This window comes from Ovis aries, chromosome 6, assembly GCF_016772045.2.
Source record: "Ovis aries strain OAR_USU_Benz2616 breed Rambouillet chromosome 6, ARS-UI_Ramb_v3.0, whole genome shotgun sequence".
NCBI lineage: Eukaryota > Metazoa > Chordata > Mammalia > Artiodactyla > Bovidae > Ovis > Ovis aries.
The window spans coordinates 83,983,219-83,991,646 of NC_056059.1; positions in this window are offsets into that span (position 1 = coordinate 83,983,219).

Sequence of the window (8,428 nt, forward strand, 5' to 3'; positions counted from 1 at the left end):
GAGCACTATATAGCTATCCTCTTCCTCCACCCCTACCCAGGTTGTGTGCCAGAAAAGAAGCCATTCAGAGAAGTTTCTAGAAATAAAATTCCAGGAAAGAACAAATACTACTCTATTCAATAAATTCAACAAGTGTGTGTTAAGAGCCTACTTTATGCCAAGAAATATTCTTGCAGTAAGAGAAAAAATTTAAAACATGTTTCTTTGTCCTCATGGAGCATTTTAGTACAAATTTTTAAAATTCACATGTGAATTAGAAAGTGCTATGGGGATTGGGAATTCTCTGGCAGTCTAGTGGTTAGGACTCCACACTTTCACTGCTGAGGGCCTGGGCTCAGTCTCTGCTCTGGGAACTAAGATCCCACAAGCTGTGTGACACAACCTAATTAATTAATTAGGTTGTATGGGGATACATAAAGCAGGAAAGGGGTTCCTGGGTGGGACTGGATAGACTCAAGATTTTAACTGGGAAGTCAAGACTGGAAGGTTTCAAGAAGGTGGCATCTGAACAAAGACTAAGTAGTGGGAGTGGGGGTGGTTTCTGTGGCTGGCCCTCTAGGGAAAGATGTTGAAAGCAGACTATGCCACATGTCTTCCAGGACCTGCAAAGAAGCCAGGGTGGCTGGAATGGAATGAGCAGAGAGGAGAAATGTAAGAGAAAGGTGAGAGCTGGTGTAGGGAAATGTTGGAAGGCCACTGGAAGGACTTACACTTTCACTTGGAGCACCTGGAAAATGAGCAGACTGAGCAAAAGTTTGACTTGACTGTTTTAGGGCTTTGGGCTCAGTCTGGCTTGGTTTGTTTCATAAAACTCTTTGTATATAAGAAGAGCAAACATAAAACAAAACTGAGGTCTCCAAATCAGTTTACTCTTCATTCAATTAACGAATAACTGTTGACTGATCACAACAGTTCCAGGTGACACAGTGGTAAAGAATCCACCTGCCAATACAGGAGACGCAGATGTGGGTGGGCCTGATCCTTGGGTCAGGAAGATCCCTTGGAGTAGGAAATGGCAACAGACTCCAGTATTCTTGCTGGGAAATCCCACGGACAGAGGAGCCTGGCGGGCTACAGTCCATGGGGTCGCAAAGAGTCAGACCCAACTGAGCAATAACACTTTTACCAGTGAATTTAATGAAAATTTAGAAGTTAGAAATTGAAATTGTATTACTAATAACAGCACTTTTTGCATTGTTACGTTTATGATAGTTTACATTATAATCTGTAACTAAAATTACATCTCTGGGATTTTTACATAGATTTATTTTAAAACCAACAACAATCATCCCTTAGAAAATAATTGTAATAAATATCATAATTTGCAGTATAGAACCAAGAATAACAACCAGAGAACTGTATGAAGACATACTGATCTATACTATTTCTGATATCTTCTGTGTTCATCTTTGCATTTTTTTTCAATAGTACTTCACATGTTTCTTCACATGATGAAGAAACTGTTTTCTTCACATGATGTCTATTGGTCATAAACTTTTTGACAGTTTTCACTCTAACAGTCTATCTTATCTTCACTTGACTGTGTGACTGAGATAGATTCTAAGTTCAAAAATCCTTTTATCTCAGACTTGGAAGGAATTTCCTTGGTCTTACACTGCAAAGTATTGCTGATGAGCTGTCTGAAGCTGATTCTTCTTCCTTTGTAAGGATCTTTTATTTGTCTCTGAAAGCTTTTAGAATTTCCTTTTTATCCTTAAGAGTTCAGAAAGTGTTATCAAAATCTTTCTAGATATATCTTTTTTTCTCCTTGCCTCTTAGAGGATTCTTGCAATTTGAAGACTTTCTTCAGCTCAAGAAAATTGTCTCCTGTTGTTGCTTTTCTCCTTTCCACTATCTGTTCCTTCCTTACAGAATTTCTATTAATGCTGTACCCACTGAATCTATCTTCTCTGTCCCTTAGCTTGTCTATCATACTTAACATCTTTTTATTTATCTCTATCTTTCAGAATGCCAATTACTTTTTTGACTATGTTCTAGTATTTACTATACCTACTGAATGTTTAAATTTCTAAAAACTGACTTTTCCCAATTGCTTCTTTCTTTTTTTCCCCCACCAATAGCCATGCTTGTTTTATGGATCAAATTTCTTCTTTCATAATTCTGAAGACATCAGCTGAATTTATTTTTACTTTTTTTATGTTTTCTTCTCTTGTCTAACAGGTTGTTTCTGTCTCTTCCAAGATGGTTGTTGGATCAGTTCATCTTGATCTTTCTTTTTCGGGCTGTATTTTTTCCTCCTTAGATGGGTTTATTCTGCAGTTTGACTGTCTATCCTCCCTAAAAATCCATTCATTTGAAGAGGAAGGTAGGTGTCATGTAAGGGCATGGCATTTATTATTAGGCAGGCTTCTCTGGGGGGTGGATACTCTGGGAACAGCCAGCAGGCCAACAGGGCTGCCATTTGACAAAATAAGGACATAAAGTATTTTAGAATTTTGTACCCATGGATTCAGCTGTCTATCCTTCTATCTCCTCAAATCTATTTTTGAAGACTTAAGCTCTGTTCTACATCTTTCTCAGGGTAAAATACCCAAACCAGGAACCTGTTCAAGAACTGATTTCATAATACTGAGATATTCTGCCTGGTATGTAACAGAAATACCAAAATTACCTAGCTGATTATTATTATGACAATTTTTTAAAGTAGCTTTAGGTTTACAGAAAAGAGTGTAAAGTACAGAGAATTTCCATATGCCTGTTCCCCTCCTGATATATATACCAGTTTCCTCTATTATTAATGTCTTGTGTGGTGTATTTGTTATCATTGATGAACTATTTATTACCTTGCATTTTTATTGAGCAGTTATTGTCTATGTTTGACACAGAACATTATATTAGTTTGAAGTGTACAATATAATGATTTGATATTGGTTCAGTTCAGTTCAGTTCAGTTGCTCAGTCATCTCTGACTCTTTGTGACCCCATGGACTGCAGCATGCCAGGCTTCCTTACCCATCACCAACTCCCTGAGATTGCTCAAACTCATGTCCATCAAGTCGGTGATGACAACCAACCATCTCATCCTCTACCGTCCCCTCCTGCCTTCATCTTTCCCAGCATCATGGTCTTTTCCAATGAGTCAGTTCTTTGCATCAGGTGGCCAAAGGACTGGAGTTTCAGCTTCAGCATCAGTCCTTCCAATGAATATCCAGGACTGATTTCCTTTAGAATTGATGGGTTTGATCTCTTTGCAGTCCAAGAGACTCTCTAGAGTATTCTCCACCACCACAATTCAAAAGCATCAATTCTTCAGGGCTCAGCTTTCTTTATGGTCCAACTCTCACATCCATACATGACTACTGGAAAAACCATAGCTTTGACTAGACAGACCTTTGTCGGCAAAGTAAAGTCTCTGCTTTTTAATATGCAGTCTAGGTTGACATAGCTTTTCTTCCAAGGAGCAAGCATCGTTTAATTTCATGGCTGCAGTCACCATCTGCAATGATTTTGGAGCCCAAGAAAATAAAGTCTGTCACTGTTTCCATTGTTTCCCCATCTATTAGCCAGGAAGCTTACTCCTTGGAAAAAAAGTTATGACCAACCTAGATAGCATATTCAAAAGCAGAGACATTACTTTGCCAACAAAGGTCCGTCTAGTCAAAGCTATGGTTTTTCCAGTGGTCATGTATGGATGTGAGAGTTGGACTGTGAAGAAAACTGAGTGCCAAAGAATTGATGCTTTTCAACTGTGGTGTTGGAGAAGACTCTTGAGAATCCCTTGGACTGCAAGGAGATCCAACCAGTCCATTCTGAAGGAGATCAGCCCTGGGATTTCTTTGGAGGAAATGATGCTGAAGCTGAAACTCCAGTACTTTGGCCACCTCATGCGAAGAGTTGACTCATTGGAAAAGACTCTGATGCTGGGAGGGATTGGGGGCAGGAGGAGAAGGGGACGACAGAGGATGAGATGGCTGGATGGCATCACTGACTCGATGTACTTGAGTCTGAGTGAACTCTGGGAGTTGGTGATGGACAGGGAGGCCTGGCGTGCTGCGATTCATGGGGTCTCAAAGAATCGGACATGACTGAGCCACTGAACTGAACTGAACTGAACTGAACTGAACTGAATAGGACCAGATGCCATGATCTTATTTTTTTGAATGTTGAGTTTTAAGCTAGATTTTTCACTCTCCTCTTTTACTGTCATCAAGAGGCTATATTTGTATATATTGGAAAATGATCATCTTAGTAAGTCTAGGAAACATCTGTCACCATACACTTAAAATTTTCTTATGTTGAGAACATAAGATTTACTCAGAAAATTTCAAACATGCAATACAGTATTATTAACTATAGTCACCATTCGGTACATTATATTCCCAGGACTTATTTATAACTGGAAATTTTTACCTTTTGACTCTCTTCACTCATCGGCCATCCCCTACCTCTGGCAACTACCAATTTCTTATCAATGGTTTTATTTTTGCTTTAGATTCTACATATAAGTGAAATCACACTGTATTCATCTTTCTCTACCAAACTTATTTTATTTAGAATAATGCCCTCAAGGTCCATGTTGTCACAGCAAGATTTCCTTCTTTTCTATGTCTGAATAATATTCCATTTTATATGTAGGTGCATGTATATATATATGTGTGTGTGTGTCTGTGTGTGTGTTTGTGTATGTGTGTGTATACCTCTCACATCTTCTTTAGTAACTCAGTAAAGAATCTGCCTGCAATGCAGGAGACATGTGTTTAATCCCTGGGTTCAAAAGATTCCCTGGTAAAGGGAATGGCTACCACCTTATGCGAAGAGTTAACTCATTGAAAAAGACTTTGATGCTGGGAGGGATTGGGGGCAGGAGGAGAAGGGGCCGACAGAGGATGAGATGGCTGGATGGCATCACCGACTCAGTGGACATGAGTTTGGGTGAACTCCAGGAGTTGGTGATGGACAGGGAGGCCTGGCATGCTGCAATTCATGAGGTCGCAAAGAGTCGGACATGACTGAACGACTGAACTGAACTGAACCCCCTCTAGTATTCTGCCTGGAAAAGTCCATGGACAGAGGAGTCTGGCTAACTATAGGCCACAGGGTAGTCAAGAGGTGGATACAACTGAATGACTAACACACACACACACACAGATCACATCATCTTTATTCATCCACCAATAGATACTGAGTTTGACTCTATAGCTTGAACCTTGTAAATTATGCTGCAATGAACATTGGAGTGCAGATATCTCTTTGAGCTGGTGTTTTGTTTCCTCAGATAAATATTCAGAAGCAGAATTTCTGAATCATATGTAGTTTTATTTTTAACTTTTTGAGGAGTCTTCACACTGCTTTCCATAGTGCCTACATCAATTTACTTTCCTATGAATAGTCAAATAAGGAAACTAACAATTTTCTTTCCACTTATGTTCCACGTGTTGACTTGATTACAGAGTAATCAGGATGCCTGAAAAAATAACTACCTATGAGTCCAGAAGGGCAAGGAATATCATAATAATAATAATAATATCAGAAGGCTGGAAAGATTGAAGAATTAAAATTGTGTCTCCTCTATCATAAACTTGGCAAAGAAACATAAAACAATTTGGTAGGCGTGAAATGAGTTTGTCAACTTCACATGCCAACTACTGTCCTAATGCTTTACACAGTGATTTTTTACTTATTAAACTTAATATAAACCAAGAACTATGACATAGTATTTAGACCCACTTCCCAAACAAATCCTTTAAAATTGAGAACAGAAGACTATTTCCTTAACAATGTAAAGAATATGATGAATATTTAATCTTAAATCAGCATCCCCCTTAACAATGTAAAACTAGACACTTAACTTTTGAAATCAGGACCAAAACTTTGCTCCGAAGCTTCTGGCCAAAGCATTGAAATAGAAAACCTAAATAAATGCATAACTTTTTTATAAAAGAGAAAAAATACACAGATATGCACACATACAGACACACACACACACATATATATACATGTATATAAATATTCTTTGCAAGTAATTTATAGACTGAATGTATATTTACTATATAAGTCTAAGAAAAGCAGCTGAAAGTTTATCAGAATTAACAAGTTCAAGAAAGTGATTAGATATTAATTATGGGAAATCAATTATTCTCTACTATCTAAGCAATAGCATTAAAATATTTTATGAGAAAAAGTAGTGGTTTTTTTTCCAGCTTTATTGAGTTGCATTCAATTTTACAACTTAATGATTTAATACCCAGCACCTCACACAGTTACACATTTTTTTCTTGTAATAAGAACTTTTAAGATCTACCTTCTTAGCAACTTGTAAATATATATAATAAACTATTATTAACTATAGTCACCATGCTATATATTATATCCTCAGAACTTGTTTATCTTATAACCAGAAATCTGTACTTTTGATTGCCCTCACCCATTTTGTTAAGCCTTCACTTTCCCCTCTCCACCTTCCCTCATCCTCCACCCTGCCTTTAGCAACCACCAGTCTGTTCTCTATGAGTCTGACTTTTTAGATTCTACATAAAAGTAAGATCTTGTAATATTTGTCTGTCAGTTTTATTTTACTTCACATAAAAATAATCTCTTAATAAAAGCAACAACAAAAAACAAAACAAAATTAAGTATCAAATGGTAAACTGCTAATAAGGCTCCAATTATTTAACCTTCCTGTATCCATGCTGTTTGCCATGTGACTTCACAGCTCCTCTTACCAAAGAGGTGGAAGCACTGTATTTCCCCTCATAAAATCTGGACTGCCCTTGGTGACTTGCTTTGGCCAAAAAAATAAGTCTAGGAGTTTTAGAAACTAAATATTTTTTCTTGCTTGCTCTTTTCCCTTTACCACTGCCAAAAGAACATACCTGGGACAGCTATCTACCCTGCTAGAAGAAGAAATATGTACAGAATGGCCAAGTTGTACTGATCACCCAGGCAAAGTCATCCTAGATCAGATAACATTCAGGGACATCCCAGTTCAGATGCAAGTGGCCCAGCCAAGACTAGCAAATTTACCTAAAGTTGCTCAGTAGTGTCTGACTCTTTGTGACCCCATGGACTGTAGCCTACCAGGCTCCTCTGTCCATGGGATTTTTCAGGCAATAGTACTGGAGTGGGTTGCCATTTCCTTCTCCAGGAGATCTTCCCGACCCAGGGATCAAACCCCAGTCTCCAGCATTGTAGACAGGCGCTTTACCATCTGAGCCACCAGGGAAGCCCTGGTGGTTAGCAAATTTAGCTAACCAACCAACAACTAACCACAGACAAATACGAAAACTCAGTCAAGACCATTCAAGTCAGGTCCCAATTAGCCAATCCATGAATATGTATAAGATAAATGTCACTGAAGTTTTGCAGTTGTTACAACAGTGCTATGATGACAATAGATAATACATACTATTTTAAAATATTACTAACATAGAAGCAAAGCCACTGGCTATGCTATTAACTGCCTCTCTTGAGACTCTGACCCTGTGTCCTGCAGGATGAATATTTAGAGAATTCTTGCCTCTTGGGAAAGAGTTGCCAAAAAGAGGCATTCCGAAAAAGATCACCTTGGGACTTTGCATGAGCAAAAAATAAAATTTTACTATATTGTTATTGATATTTTTGTGGTTTTTGTTATAGCAGATAGCTTATCCTAAATAATATAATGTGTGTGTTTGGTCACGTTCAACTCTTTGCGACTTCATGGACTGTAGCCCTCCAGACTACTCTGTCCATGGGATTTTACAGACAAGAATACTGGAATGGGTTGCCATTTCCTTCTCCAGGGGATCTTCCCAACCCAGGGATTGAACCCACAACTTCTACATCTCCTGCATTGGCAGGCAGATTCTTTACTGCTGAATCACCGAGGAAGCTCCAAATAATATAGTACCTAAGACCAAACTGACTTTCACAATCTTCTATTTACTTAAATTCAGTAACAAAACACTCGAGCTTAATTATTCCCTGCTTTGCTTATATTCATCATGTCCTCCTTGATTCAGACCTTTCAATACATAATGAATTATATATAATATATACATAGAGGTTATATCCATATTATATCATAAATATATTAACTATACAGATATATGTGCTTTGAAAATAGATAATTTATATACTGAATTTATATTTATAATAAATATAACAATACTATAATAATATAATAATAATGTGTTCTTGAGCTTACACATTCTAATGTATTGCCTAACACAATAATAGTTGGTAAATCATTAAGTCCTTTGGGTCAAGAGGACTGATAAGTACCAACTTAAGCCAAAAGAGTGGGTGTCTAGGTCAAACCAAAGATAATTTTACTGAGAAAGTTGCTATTGTACACTTACTAGATGCCCAGGCATAAAATGAACATTACCAGAAGATACAAAGAACTACGCAGAATTGTCCTTATGTTGGCACATATACAGGTTATTTTCCTAAAAAGATGTAAGCTTCTTATAAGCAGTTACTGGGT